A 15179-nucleotide genomic window follows, 5' to 3' on the forward strand; every position below is an offset into this window, starting at 1 on the left:
GCACCTCAGCCTGGGTTCTGCCCAGGAATTACTCAGCCCTGGGTGTTTTGCCAGGAGATGGGATCTTTGAGGGCAGAGACCTGAGCAGACTAAGCATATCACATGTTTACCGGATGACTGCCTGAGGAATGGAGAGGGGTGTGGACAGGACAGTCAGAGAGTGGCCAGCTCAGGACTACAGGTGCTAGGGTGAGGCTTCTCACCCAGCAAGGCCAGTCTCAGAACTTGACACGGACCTCCCCTACTAAATGACCTACAGGAGGTTGCCCTTGACTGGCTGGAGAAGATTTAGTACCTCTCCAGCTCTAGCAATGAATGAGCTGCCCAGGCTGTTAATTGCCTTCAGTTAATTGTTAGCTTTTCTGCCAGGGACACTATGGTGAGGAGAGGAGGTGAGAAGAACCTGGAACTACGGGTAAGGAGGGCAAGTCTTAAGGGCAGGGGGTTGCAGAAGCTCTACAGTCTAAAGGGGACCTGGGCAAATCAAACCCCTGTACTGAGGGCCACCCCAGGAGGTGAGAGGCCAGAGGCCAGAGACAAAGGGCCAGGAATAGAAAGAGATGTATATATTTGCTTGCAATCTATTTTTAATATCCCATAAACATGCTTTGCTCATAACCAAGGCCTAGCTGAGCTTCCAAGCAGGCTCATTTCAGCTGCCTCCCAAGAATTCCTCAAAGGTTATCCCACCAAAGTCCCAAAATCCTGAAATCAAGAGAATCAACAACTCCTGAGTCACAGGTCTGACACTACTCAAGGGCTGTGATTGGGGCCATTTATGGCTGGCCCCAAAGAAAAGGGTGAAAATAGATCAAGACAGGTTTTCCAAAGAGATAAGGAGAGGAGGGCATGGAGGATGCCTGAACAGGTTGGAAACACATCTCTCTTTCCTCCTCTCCCCACCCCCTGTCCACCCACAAGTTGGGCACTGACCAGCCTGGGGCGGCAGAGCTACCACCTCCAGTGGCCCCAGTGAGGGCGCTGAGGAACACAGCAGTGCGACTAGAGCAAGGTGGTGCACAGAAGGAAGGGTGGGCTGCTATTTGAATTCAAATTCTCACTGGCTCCTTTCACCTGATTTTCTTCAACTTATGTTTCAGTTTCCCTGACTCTGCAACACACATCTGGGTGCCTCTCCTCCTTTCTGGGGAAATTGGGAAGGTTGGTATGATGACATCTGGAAGGTTCTTGCTGCTCCTTGGGAGACAGTTGCTGAATCCAAGGGGTATTATCAGAACCCTTAGGCTGCAAGCCCAGCCCATGTTCCCCAGCTGGTGGGAGAGGAGGGTTGGGGGTGGTCTGCAGTTAATTTGCAGTGGTGTAAAAATCCTAATCCCAGTTACAGTTGGAATTTTCTGAAGAACACAATGAGCTCAGGAACACCCCTTTCAAAAGAAAACCCCTCAAACTACTCCCAACGTAAACATTCACTCTACCAAGGGTTCCTTCACACAACAACACACACAGACACACACACACACGCACACAAAACACTGTACCTTTGTACTTATTTTGTATGTATGTATGTATGTATAGATATATTTATTTATTTTTAGAGACAAGGTCTCATTTTGTCACCCAGGCTGGAGTGCTGTGGCACACTCATCATCGCTTACTGCAACCTCGAACTCCTGGACTCAAGTGATCCTCCTCCCTTGGCCTCCTAGAGCTCTGGGTATACCTTCATACTTATGAAGGGGAACTACGTCACAGAGAAATAATATGGTGCTTAAGAATAAAGGGAGACAGGAAGTTCCCCTTCCAGGAGGAGTCCAGGAAAATATTCCTCCCATCACTTTCCTCTCCAAATGAAGGCCCACTGAAACAAGGTGTCTGCCTCTGTTCAAACAATTCTTGGAACATGTGGCACACATACTAATAGGGACAGAAGCTGAAAGGGAAAGGTTGGTTCTATAACCACAGGAAAGGATCGTAGCTCTCTCAAACTTCTTGTAAGGTTTACAGAGAATGTGATGGACGCATTCATTTTCACAATAGTTAAAGGAAAGTTCTGCCCACTGACGTGAGTGAAATTCATTAATTCATTTAATACATATTTATTGAGCTACTTATGTAGACCAGATATTGTGCAAGATGCTGGGGTCCTTGTCCTCACAGAGTTTTCAGTCTAACTTACATTCTAGCGGAAGATACAGGTGAAACAAGTGATCACAGAGAAGCATAACAAAAGCTTTAGTGGGAGACTATGAATCAGAGCTCAATGGGAGCACATACAGGAAGATCAACCGAACTGAGGGAGGAGAGCAATCTGAGGAGGCTTCCTGGAGGAGCTGACAGTATGAGAAGGACTTAGCTAAGTGGAGAAGATGGAAGAAGCAGCAGAGGAAACAGCATATGCAGAGGCTTAGAGGTGGAAGAAAGAGGGATGCCCCAGAGGAAATGAAATAAGTCCATTACATCTGAGGTAATTCCTCGAGGCCCCTCCTCACCAAAGACCTCCCAGAGCTGTTGGGCACCCTGTCCTGAGTAAAAATCACCTCACCAGCCACACACAATCTAATGAGGTTCTGCTTCCGGATTTCTTCCGAAGTACATCCAAAAGGCCTAGTAAGCTGCTGCTGCTCCAGCCGGAGAAGATAAATGCATTCGTCATTGAGATTTGTGTGGGTCTCCTTCCTTAGGGAGAAGGCTGTCTGGGCAGGTCAAGACTGAATACAGTGGTCAGAAGACCTGTGGGGGCCACGTGCAGTGGCTCAAGCCTGTAATCCCAGCATTTTGGGAGGCCAACGCTGGCAGATCACCTGAAGTCACAGGTTCGAGACCAGCCTGGCCAACATGGCAAAACCCCATTTCTACTAAAAATACAAAAATTAGCCAGGCATGGTGGCAAATGCCCGTAATCCAGCTACTTGGAAGGCTGAGGCAGGAGAATCGCTTGAACCCAGGAGGTGGAGGTTGCAGTGAACCGAGATCACTCCACTGCACTCCAGCCTGGGTGGCAGCGTTAGACTCCGTGTAAAAAAAAAAAAAAATGACCGATGGGTCTCCTCCTCCCTTTTGACACAGCACCCCACAGCTCCATTACAGAAGAGCAATCTTGACCCTTGATTAGTGCTCCCCAGTGGCCTCTGTCCACCGATGACCTCTGGTGGGAGGGGTGAGGGAAGTGTCCCATGCTTGTGCAGGTCCAGCCAACGGCATTACACAGAAATTGCCCACTGCTGCCTCCTGGGGTGCCCACCCAGGCCTCAACCTTAAACCACTTCTATCAGAGACCAGCAAACTATATGGCTCACAAGCCTAACCTGGTCTACAGTCTAGTTTTGTAAATAAAGTTTTATTGGAAAAAGTCGCATTCATTTATTTACCTATCACCTGTGGCCGCTTTTGTGTTCTAACAGCAGAACTGAGTCGTTGCCACAGAACTTGTATAACCTGCCTGAAATATTCACTATCTAGGCCTTTACAGGAAAAGTTTGCAGACCCCTGAGCTAGATTATCTGAATACTTTAAATCCTTATATATGCCCCCAACAAATCCCTGAAAGCCTTCCCCCAGAAATTCCATTTCACCAAATGCCCCAGACTTATAAGTTGTCAACACTGAAAAACATTGACAAGAAACATGAAGAACCCCCTTCTATGGAGATTTGTAAGAAGAGCTCTCAGTTGGGCATGGAGGAGGGGTCATCCAGCTGAGAAGCAGGAAGTGGACTTTTTTACCTCCTAGCCCTCTGTGTGAGCTGAGACCAGATGATGGAGGGATGACGTGGAAGTTTATAACAAAAGATGATGAAATCATGGCAGCTGTGAGAGAAGCATCAGGTGGAAACAAGAAGGGCTGGGTCACGGGGAGGCCAGGGCTTCTGGAGGAGCAGGAAGAGGGCTCCAAGCTCAGCCCTCATGACTCATGAAATAGAGAGGCCCTGTCAAGTGATGTCTTCTGATGGCTGCCTCATCAGCAACCCTAATCCTGCAGGGTTTGCACACTCCTCTTCTGTCCCACAGCGACAGCTGAACTCAGTCAGGAGGCCCAGACCGGCCTGTTGGACAATACAGAAAGAGAAGCAAGTGAAGTCTGAGAGGGAGGAATTCTCCAGGGGGGGATTGGAGGATTGTAAATCTGCAAGGGCCTCCAGAGGTCATCTTGGTCACCCCTTCTCCAGCAAGAGCTGCACACACCCAGCTGGAGGGAGGGAGGATATTTTGGGTGGATGGAGTCCGAGGCTGACAACTAGACTGTTAGTAAGTTCTTCCCAGGCCCATCCCTGCTGGGTGGCTCAGAGGATGTACTCTGGAGCCAGAGGGTCTGAGTTTGAATCCCAGCTCTGCCACTTCCTTGCTCTATAACTTGGATAAAATAATCTAACCTTTCTATTCCTTTGTTTCCATGCTTGTAACGTGGGAATAAAATGATATCTTGATGTTTGGGGCAAGGCCTTTCAAATTCCAGAGTATTCATTAAGCACCTAATGTGTGCCAGACACTGTGTGAGGCATTTTACTCAGTTTGGGTCATTTGGAAGGACTCAGCCGGAGACAGTGAGACACCACTTATATGTGCCAGTGTCTTCATGTTGGGAGCACTTATTCCACTGTCTTCTTCCTAGGACTGATTTTTGGGCCTCAAGGGTAACTGTAGGAGGTCCTTCCCTGGTCACTCCTGCCTGCGCCTGCCCCTCCTAATCATGGCTGGACAGTCCCTGTCCCAGGCTAAGCCAGCTGCAGTTGGCTGTGATTAATGGCCTCTATTAACAGCAAGTTGTAAACTGATAAAGTACACAGTGCCCATGAAAATCTCACCTCTGCTAAATTCCACACCAGTGAGTACTCACTCCTTAACCCCTGATACCTCCTGCCTTGCCTCGTTTGAGAGACATAGTGACAGAGAGTACCTTTAACCAGAGGAATTCAAAATGCTTTGGAAGCAGTAAACAACTCCATGAATTCTTTGGGGGAAAGGCCCAAATCCTAAAACCTGGTTTCACATGGAGTGGAGCCTGGGGGGGATGAGACTAAAGTCCAGGTCAGGGAAAATAGTTTCAATCAGCCTCAAAGTAATCCCAGAGCTGCCTCTGGCCAACAGCTGTGTGCCCTTGGGTAAGTCACTTTCTCCTATCTGGGCCTCGCTTTCCTTATTTGTTAAATGAGAGGTTTGGTTCAAAATGATTTCCGGTCTACTACTCTACTCAGCAGACTTAAGAGTGGTTCTGATCACAGGAATCTTTACAAAAAAATTTTTAAAATTAAAAAAAAAAATCACACTCCAGGCCTTAGTCCCATTCCTTCTTTCCCCGAGAGAATCTCTGCAAAGCAGCAGCCCTCTTCCACCTGGTCATCCCCTGCCTCTCTACACGCATCCAGCCAAGCAATTAGGTTGGTTTCCTTCCAGTCAATTACCACCATTAAAAAAACAAAAACAAAAACAAACAAACAAACAAACAATGAAATTGGCATTCGTTGGTGAGCAAATGTGCAGGCCAGACAGGGATATGAGATCCACAGTTCAAACAAACCCTTGCACACTCCTGACGTGTTTTTTTCCAAACACTCTTCGGAGTCTCAGTTTTATCCTTAAAAGGCAGAGAGATGCACAGGTTTTAGCTTAACCCACTGCGCAGATGAGAAAACTGAGGTCCAGGGAGACCCCATGATCTAGGGCGAGCGGCAGGTGGCAGATTAGAACCCGCGAGGCTGCCGCGGCCTCTGATCCCTCCCTGCTAAGCTCTGTCCCACAATGCACCCGAGAGCAGGAGCTGAAAGCCTCTAACACCCACAGATCCCTCTGTGACTGCAATGTGAGGTACGTAATCTCTCTCGTGTGAAGTGTTTATGTGTAAAAACAGCGGATTAGTGTCTCCGTGCTGCTATGTCTTCTGGGATCAGCAGCACCCAGCCTCCTGCCCCGCCCTGGGATGTGGAGCGGTGACCTCCAGGCGCGGTAAATCGCCGCGGCGCCCGGGACACAGCGACCAGTGCACCCCCGCGGTGGGTGCCGGCGGGCTTTCCATGACCTTCGCCTCAAGCTTCTAGCCCGCCGCCCGGCAGGGGGCCTGGGACGTCCTCCCAGCCGGGATCCATCTCAAACCCTCCCACCTCCACCCGCCGCCCTCACTGCCCCCCGCCCCCCGCAATCCTTCCAGGCTTGGCCCTCGCGTGGGGAAGGACGGAGCAAGCGGGCGGCTGGCTGGAGGCCCGAGTCTCGGGGATTGGTTACATTTTTCCCTGGGTTAATTACCACGCGGAGGGAATCTGAGCTGTGCCTGTCTCGGGCACAACAAGCCTTGTCGCCTGTTGAGAGAATCTCAGTCTTACTCAGGTAACACCTGCTGGCCCGGGACAGAAATGTTCTCATTCTGGGAGGCGCCATCTCCCACAGAGGACTGCAAACGCCCCAGGCGGCCTGGACCCGGACTGGAGCCTCCGGTGGTGGAGACTGGACAGGGTGGCGACGGGATTGGACGGCTGGAGTGTGGGAGTCACTCGGGGGTGGGGCTAGGGCGGGGCACGTTTGGGCTGCGAGGCCCGGGCCTGAAAGGAATCCCTCCTTGGCCAACCCCACCCTGTTTAACCCTGATGCAATGCACTTGCCCTTTGCGTTTACCCGGGGGCAAACATTTAACCTTTCCATTTTTTGCACTGACTTAATGAGTCTCGGTGTCTAGCACAGGCCTTGACACATAGTAGGCATCCGATATCTGTTTGTGAATGCACAAGCCCATCAGCGTGTCTGTCTCCTAGGGGAGTCGTGTTCTCAGACTTGTCAGCATTTCAGCACCCAGTTATGACATGTCACGTGGGCTACTACTGGTAAAAATGTGAGCATCCAGATGAGTGCATTTTTCGCTTTTAAAGGTAAGTTGAAATAGATTGAAGATTATTTCCATCATAATGCTGCTCACTCTCTTGAGTCTGATGTGCTATCATAAATGAGAGAGAAAAGGGTGGAGATTGTAGGGGACATGTTATTTGGTCTTGTTCTAGTAATAGCTTTTGATTTCATCTTGGGGAATGACCTTGGGCTGACAGTCAAGGTGTCCTGATCTTCTTGCCAAGGAGCAGTCTTGAGGCCAAGTTAGGTCCAAGGGACTGACTCTGTCATCTGGACTTTGAATGTTGAATAGTGACCTAAGAATAAGGGAAAAAATCCATCACAGCCAATGCACCCCCATGGCATACCAGGGGAGGACGCTCTAGTTTCGGCCTTCTTCAAGTCTTGTTCTTCAGTCATTTCATAGATTATATGAATTTCCCACTTCTTTCCAACAAACTTTTTTTTTTTCTTTAAACGGTTAGTTTCTGTTGCTTACGACCAAAGCACCCTAACTGCAGGAGTCACAGCTGAAGATTGGGAATATGTAACACTACCTAGCTTCTCTGGGCAGCAACACAGTAGATTGTGTTCAGCGCTAAATCCTTAGTCTACTCTATTATTTTACAGATGAAGAACTAAGGTTCCAAGTTCAGTGACCAAGTCACGGTCACACAGCCAGATTCACAGGATCTCAGAGTTAAAAGGGAACTCAGAGTCATTCATCAAACTTTTCATCTGATATTTACTTTCCCTCTGAAATAGCTTCAGCAAGTGCCCATCCAAAAAAAAAAAAAATGTGTGAACACTATCAGTGACAGCAAGAAATCTCTCTGGGCAACTCATTCCTCTTCCACATGACATCACCTCAGATAGCCAAAGACTGCTATCACCACCAAGATTTTTCTTTCTTAGGACAATGTCCCATTTCCTACAGCTGTTCCTCATGTGGCAGGGTTCAAGGCCTTCACCACACTGACCACTGTCCTCTAAATGCATTCTGGTCTGTGTTCCTTGGAGCACGTGTCCCTAACATGGAACAGAGCACCCAGCTGTAGGCTACTGGTGCAGAGTTGGTGAATCACCACTACCCTTATTCTAGAGAAAATGAGTTCTTAGGTCCTAAGTTCCTCTAATTCAGCCTGAGGTCAAATTAGCTTGTTTGTTTGTTCTTGTCAGTCACATTACACTTGTGCTATTCACTAAGTTATCCTCAGTTACTTTTAGCTGTCCCACTCATATTTGTGTAAGTGGGAAACTTAGATTCAGCCTTCATTTCAACCTTACAGTATCTTTTTGGATCCTGATATTCCCTGCTCCTGTACCCTCTTCCCCAACCCACCTCTATACCTAGACACAGCTTTGCAGTTTCCACAATTTTCTAAGCATGTGCACTCACCTCATCTAAGTTCTTTTCATAAATGTGTGCATTCTAAAACCCTCCCTCTAATTGCTTTAGCCCGGGAGTTCAGAGCAGCCCGGGCAACGTAGTGAGACCCCGTCTCTACAAAAACAAAAAAAAAGGTAATATATAATTAGCTGGGCATGATGGCACAAGCTTGGAGTCCCAGCCACTTGGGAGGCTAAGGTGGGAGGATTGCTTGAGCCCAAGAGGTCAAGGCTGCAGTGAGCCATGATAGCATCACTGTACTCCAGCCTGGGTGACAAGTGAAACCTTGACTTGAAAATAAATAAGTAAATAAAAATAAAAATAATGCCCCCTGCTCCAGGATTTTGTTTACCAGGAAACTAAAAACCACCTTATGTTATATTATGTTTTGTTATGTTATATTTTTTTGAGACAGTCTCGCTTTGTTGCCCAGGCTAAAGTGCAGTGGTATAATATCAACTGACTGCAAACTCTGCCTCCCGGGTTCAAGAGAGTTTCCTGCCTCAGCCTCCCAATTAGCTGGGATTACAGGCACCTGCTACCACGCCCAGCTAATTTCTGTATTTTTAGTAGAAACGGGGTTTCACCACGTTGGCCAGGCTGATCTTGAACTCCTGACCTCAAGTGATCCACCTGTCTCAGCCTCCCAAAATGCTGAGATTACAGGTGTGGGCCACCATTCCTGGCCTAACAACCTTTTTAAATTAGAAAATCTCTGTAAGAATCTGAAAAAGTTTAAGATCATCTTTATCCCCCTCCCCTAAAATACACCTGTATATAGTCATATAAGATTCATACAAGATTGTGTATGGTGATAACCCTGAGTACCCTATTTCTCAGCAATTCTACTCCTAGGTGTACACCCGAGAGATGAGTGCACATGTCCACCAAAAGACATTTACAATAGTAGTAGCTTTGTTCACAATAGCCAAAGACTGGAAACAACGCAAATGTCCAGCTGCAATAGAATGGATAACTAAATTGTGGTATATTCATACAATGGAATACTATTTAGCAATGCAAATGAATGAACTACTGCTACATAGAACAATATGGATAATTTTCACAAACATAATGATGACCCAGAAAAGCCAGGCACAGATGAAGAGTAGTTACTGTACGATTTAATTACAGGAAGTTCAAGAACAGGCAAAACCAATCTATGTTGAAAAAACTCAGAATTCTAGTTACCTTCATAGTGAAGGTAACTAGGGCACAAAGAGCTTTCTGGGGGAACTGGGAATGATTTACATCTATAGTTACACAAGTTTATGCATAGGTAATGAAGCCATCCTTGCAAAAATTAGTAAGAAACTTATGGCAGTAGGGGAGATCTGATCTAGCTAAACTTCATCTTGCCTTTGGCCTTCAAGCTGCCCTTAATTATTCCTAGGCTTAGGCCAAGCTAACTTCGGGAGACATTTAGTTTATAGTTTAAAGGATAATCGCCCATCCCCAAAACTCAACCACCTTTGCAAAGCTAATGAGAGACCACCAGGCTAGGAGGATAGAGAAGCCTGAATTCAGCTAAGGTGTAGACATAAATGATTGCCAGTCATTATTCTGGAAGTCACAAGATATGCAAGTTCTCCAGTGACTCCTGTGGATAACGTCACTGTTGTACAACCCAAGAACAGCTTTTTCAAGTTTTTCCCAAGTCTAACACCATGCTCCACCTGGACTCGCCAACTGCTCCTGTGGCCCCACGCAGAAGCAACTCGGCCCAAGAGGACAGCTTTGGCTCCCTGTAATTTTATCTCTGACCCAACCAATCAGCATTCCCCATGCCCTAGACCCCTGTCCACCAAACTACCTTTGAAAAACCCCTAACCTCTGAGCCTTCAGAGAGATCGATTTGAGTAATAACTCTGTCTCCCGCATGGCGTGGCTGGCCCCGCATCAATTAAACTCTTTGTTTACTGCAGTGCCATGGTCTTTAGGAACTGATTTTGTTTGTGCAGCTGGAAGGAAGAACCCATCAGGCGGTTACAGTAACAATTCACTGAACCCTTCAGTTAAGATTTGTATACTTTATCCTATGCAAATTGTAACTCGATATGAAGGTTTAAAAAATAAAAGAATACATCTCTATCAAAATAAAAACCCTTCCAAATACACTTAGAATTGACTTGCATACACATAGCACACTTTGTAAAATAATGATGTTGTTTAATGCTGTCACTTTACAGTTAGGGAAACTGAAATTCAGAAGGAAAGAGTTGCCCTACTCAGAATCACACAGAGATTTAACAGCAGAGCTGTGGCAGAACCAGGGATCCTGGCTCCTAGCCCTGAGTTTTCCAGTGTAAAAATTCATGCAGCTGTACACAGGGGCTTATACACTTTATGGTAGATCTGTTATACCTCCATTTAAAAAAATTAAAAAACAAAATATATGACAGGACTAGGGTTTATTTTCTCCCTTTTGACCGCTGGTAGAAGAGTCTTTCATAAAACTATAAAATGTCAGGCTGGGCATGGTGGCTCACACCTATAATCCCAGCACTTTGGGAGGCTAACATAGGCGGATCACTTGAGGCCAGGAGTTCGAGATCAGCCTGGGCAACATGGCAAAACCCCATCTCTACTAAAAACACAAAAATTAGCTGGGCATGGTGGCAGGTGCCTGTAATCTCAGCTACTTGGGAGGCTGATGCACCAGAATTGCTTGCACCCAGGAAGCAGAGGGTACAGTGAGCTGAGATCATGCCACTGCGTTTCTAGCCTAGGTGACAGAGTGAGACTCTGTCTAAAAAAAAAAAAAAAGATTCATAGTCTTTTTTTCCAAGTCCAATACTAGATGGACTTGGAAAAAAGTTGTGAAGCTCATACATAGTATTGTAGGCAGTGACTAACTGGGGCCAGTGGTGTGGGTGGTAAAAGGAATATACCAAGACAGTCACAGGAAAGAAAGGCAGATTTATTAAAGCAAGTAGAAAAACACATTGCAAAAAAGCAACAGACAAATTAGCAAGAGAGGAGCTGACTGCAAGGAGACAAAAGTTTGCTGGGATTTTATAGGATGGTGCCTGTGCTGTGTTCTGGTGGGGGCTACACGCAATATTGATAATGCCAAGGTTGCAGTGAGCTAACTTGCATTTTTCTATCAGCTGAGGGTCTGGTGGTAAGTCAGGCACAGAAAGATGGTGAGTTATTTGCACGGGAAGGCTATATGTCCTGGACCACTAAGAAAGGCAGACTTATAGCTTATCTGCTTTTTCTTTTTGCTTTCCCCTGGTCCTGACAGTCTAAATCTTTTTCCCTAATTAGGACTCCATGCATAAGTGATCAGGGGACATGAGTGGAGAGCAATTGCTTACAATCAGGGCCTCCATTTCAGTCTGCTTTTCTGGCTAAGCAAGGTCCCACCCTTTAAAATTAAAAGACAATTGGCCAGGCGCGGTGGCTTACGCCTATAACGCCAGCACTTTGGGAGGCCGAGGTGGGTGAATCACGAGATCAGGAGTTCAAGACCAACCTGGCCAACATGGTGAAACCCCGTCTCTACTAAAAATACAAAAATTAGCTGGGCATGGTGATGCGTGCCTGTAATCCCAGCTACTTGGGAGGCTGAGGCAGGAGGATCCCCTGAACTAGGGAGTCAGAGGTTGTAGTGAGCCGAGATTGCGCCACTGCACTCCAGCCTGGTGACAAAGCAAGACTCTGTCTCAGAAAAAAAAAAAAAAAAGAAAATTAAAAGACAATTCTCTTTGGTGGAAACCATAGACGTAAAACATTGTCTGCATTTCTGTTCTCCTTTTTCTGTATTCACCATAAGCATTATATGCTTGGCTCCAGGTAGCAAACCTATATCTTCTTCTATCTCTAAGTTACTAATATAACTTTATAAAAGAGCTCTTTTTGAGTATTCTTTGAATTTTTGGCAGACTTCAACTCATGCTGGACTTTTATCTTTCCTAAATGATAATGAGTGTGTGTATATATATATGTATATATATACACACACACAATTTTCTCTTAAAAAGTGATAAACTGTAATCCCAGCATTTTGAGAGGCCGAGACGGGCGGATCACGAGGTCAGGAGATTGAGACCATCCTGGCTAACACGGTGAAACCCCGTCTCTACTAAAAAATACAAAAAACTAGCCGGGCAAGGTGGCGGGCGCCTGTAGTCCCAGCTACTCGGGAGGCTGAGGCAGGAGAATGGCATGAACCCGGGAGGCGGAGCTTGCAGTGAGCTGAGATGCAGCCACTGCACTCCAGCCTGGGCGACAGAGAGACTCAGTCTCAAAAAAAAAAAAAAAGAAAAGAAAGAAAAAAAAAAAGTGATAAAATGTGATGCATGCTCTTAAGGAAAAATTTTAATGGAAAAGTAAAATAAAAAACAAGCTACCCGTTGTCCTTTCCTTATCCGTTCCTGTGAAAAACAAGCAATCTGTTTTTTCTCTGCTTAGCATCCGATTGGGCCTGACAGCAGTTAATTATGGTGTCTCACCCTCCCTATGGAGACAGCCAATCAGAATTATTCATCAACGTGGCCACAATAATTGGTTGATGGATCAACTTGTGACGCAAGCAAAGCCAATTAGCGTCTTCCCTGAGATTGGCCCCATGGATGCTATGATAAAGATGGTCACTTTTTCTTTGATGTTCATAAGCCACAACAATGCAGGGCTGAGGTCATTGGCAGCATCTTTCCAAAGAGGTGAAATGATCCTGTCTGAGAATAAAGCAAGTTCACAGAGGAAAGCAGAGCCAAGAAATGGAGACAGTGACAGAGCCCTCAGGATACCATTTCTCTATTGGCTCCCACTGTGCCTGAAGCTGGTTCTACAGATTAATTTCCCAGTTATGTGTGCTAATGCATTACTGTTTATTGTATTTTTTAGGTTGAACCATATGAAACCACGATTTTTGTAAGTCGAAAGCAGTCAAATATTGGCACTTTTATATGGCTCAGCTTAATAAAGCAAATTTGAGTTAGATTGCAAGTTAGCATCTTGACTAATTCAGGTAGGCTTCTAAAAAATTAACTTTTGAGACAGTTGTAGATTTGCACGTAGTTATAAGAAATAATACAAGAAGATCACTTATAACATCTTATTAAATGATAGTACAGTATTAAAACCAGGTTATTAACATTTCCATAATCAAGATACAAAACATTTCCATCACTACAAGGATCCCTTACTTTGTCTTTTATAGTCATATCCACCTCCACCCCCTCCTTAATACCTGCTAATGTGTTTTCCATTTCTACAATTTTTTCATTTCAAGAATTTATATAAATGGAATCATATAGTATGCAAACTTTTGGGATTGGTATTTTTACTCAACATGATTCTCTGGAGATTCATCAAAGTTGTTGCATATGTCAATAGTTGATTCCTTTTTTGTTTGTTTTTGGCTGAGTTCTATTTCACGGTACAGATGTACTGAAGTTTTTTTAACTGTTCACCCATAATAGGACATCTGAGTTGTTTCCAGTTTAGGGCTATTTTAAATAAAGTTGCTACAAGCATTCATGCACAGATTTTTATGTGAACATAAGTCTTCTTTTTTTCTAGGCTAAATGCCAAGGAGTGCAATTGCCTAGAGTCATGTGGTGGTTCCAGGTTTAGTTTTAAAGAAACTGCCAAACTGTTTTCCAAAGAGGCTATGTCATTTTCTATCCCCACCAGCAATGTATGAGTGAGCGAATCCCTTCACATCCTCACCAGCATTTGGAATTGTCACTATTGTTTTTATTTTAGCCATTCCAATAGATACAGAGTTAGCCATTCTGATAGATATGTAGTGATAGCTCATTTTTATTTCTAAAATATTTTTTATTTATTATTTATTTACTTTTATTTTTTGAGACATAATCTCACTCTGTCACCCAGATTGGAGTGCAGTGATGTGATCTTGGCTCACTGCATCCTCTACCTCCTGGGTTCAAGCAGTTCTCATGCCTCAGCCTCCCAAGTAGCCAGGACTACAGGCGCACGCCACCATGCCCGGCTAATTTTTGTATCTTTAGTAAGACGGGGTTTCGCCATGTTGACCAGGCTGGTCTCAAACTGCCTGCCTCAGCCTCCCAAAGTGTTGGGATTATAGGTGTGAGCCACCGTGGCTGGCCTGGTTTTTTATTTTTTATTTGAGACAGGGTCTCACTGTGTCACCCAGGCTGGAGTACAGTGGCATGACCATGGTTCACTGCAGCTTCAACTTCCCAGGCTCAGGTGATCATCCCACCTCAGCCTCCTGAGTAGCTGGTACTATGGGCGTGCACCACCATACCCAGCTAAGTTTTTTTATTTTTGGTAGAGACAGGGTTTTGCCATATTGCCCAGGCTGGTCTCTTAAACTCTTGGGTTCAAGCAATCTGCCTGCCTCAGGCTCCCAAAGTGCTAGGATTATAGGCATGAGCCACCACACTCTGTCTTCATTATTTTAATTTGCATTTCCCTAATGGCTAGTGATGTTGAATATCTTTTCATGTACTTATTTGCCATATGTATATCCTCTTTAGTGAAATGTCTATGTCTTTTGCCTGCTTTCTAATTGTATTTTTTTTTTACTGTTGAGTTGTAAAAGTTCTTCATATATATTACATACCAGTCCTTCATTAGATATGTCATGTGCAAATATTTTTATTCTCTTAACAGGGTCTTTCAAAGAGCAAAAGTTTTTAATTTTGATGAAGTCCAATTGATCATTTTTTTTTCTTTTGTGGATTGTGCTTTTGGTGTTTAGAATTGTTTGCCTAGCCCTAGATTCCAATAATTTTCTCTTATGATTTTTTTCTATTCAGTTTTACATTTAAGTCTATGATTCTTTTTGAGTTACATTTTTTACAAGGTATGAGACTTCAGTCAGGGTTTTTTTTTTTTTTTCCCTATGTATGTCCAGTTGTTCCGGCACCATTCATTGAAAGGCTATCTTTCCTCCACTTCATTGCTTGTACACTTTTGTCAAAAATCAGTTGGGCATAAGGCCAGGCACGGTGGCTCACACCTGGAATCCCAGCACTTTGGGAGGCTGAGGTGGGAGGATTGCTTGAACCCAGGAGTTC

At 45.1% G+C, this 15179-nt stretch overlaps 1 long non-coding RNA gene across 1 annotated transcript; it reads right to left on the minus strand.

Annotated features, from left to right (window-relative positions):
* Positions 1-2041: 2041 nt before the first annotated feature.
* On the minus strand, positions 2042-6402 carry LOC140710262 (uncharacterized). The gene is made up of 2 exons (XR_012091220.1): positions 6198-6402; positions 2042-4003 (listed from the first exon to the last, which is right to left on the minus strand). It is a non-coding gene; the product is annotated as an uncharacterized lncRNA (long non-coding RNA).
* Positions 6403-15179: the final 8777 nt, after the last annotated feature.

Source organism: Chlorocebus sabaeus, chromosome 25, assembly GCF_047675955.1.
Source record: "Chlorocebus sabaeus isolate Y175 chromosome 25, mChlSab1.0.hap1, whole genome shotgun sequence".
NCBI lineage: Eukaryota > Metazoa > Chordata > Mammalia > Primates > Cercopithecidae > Chlorocebus > Chlorocebus sabaeus.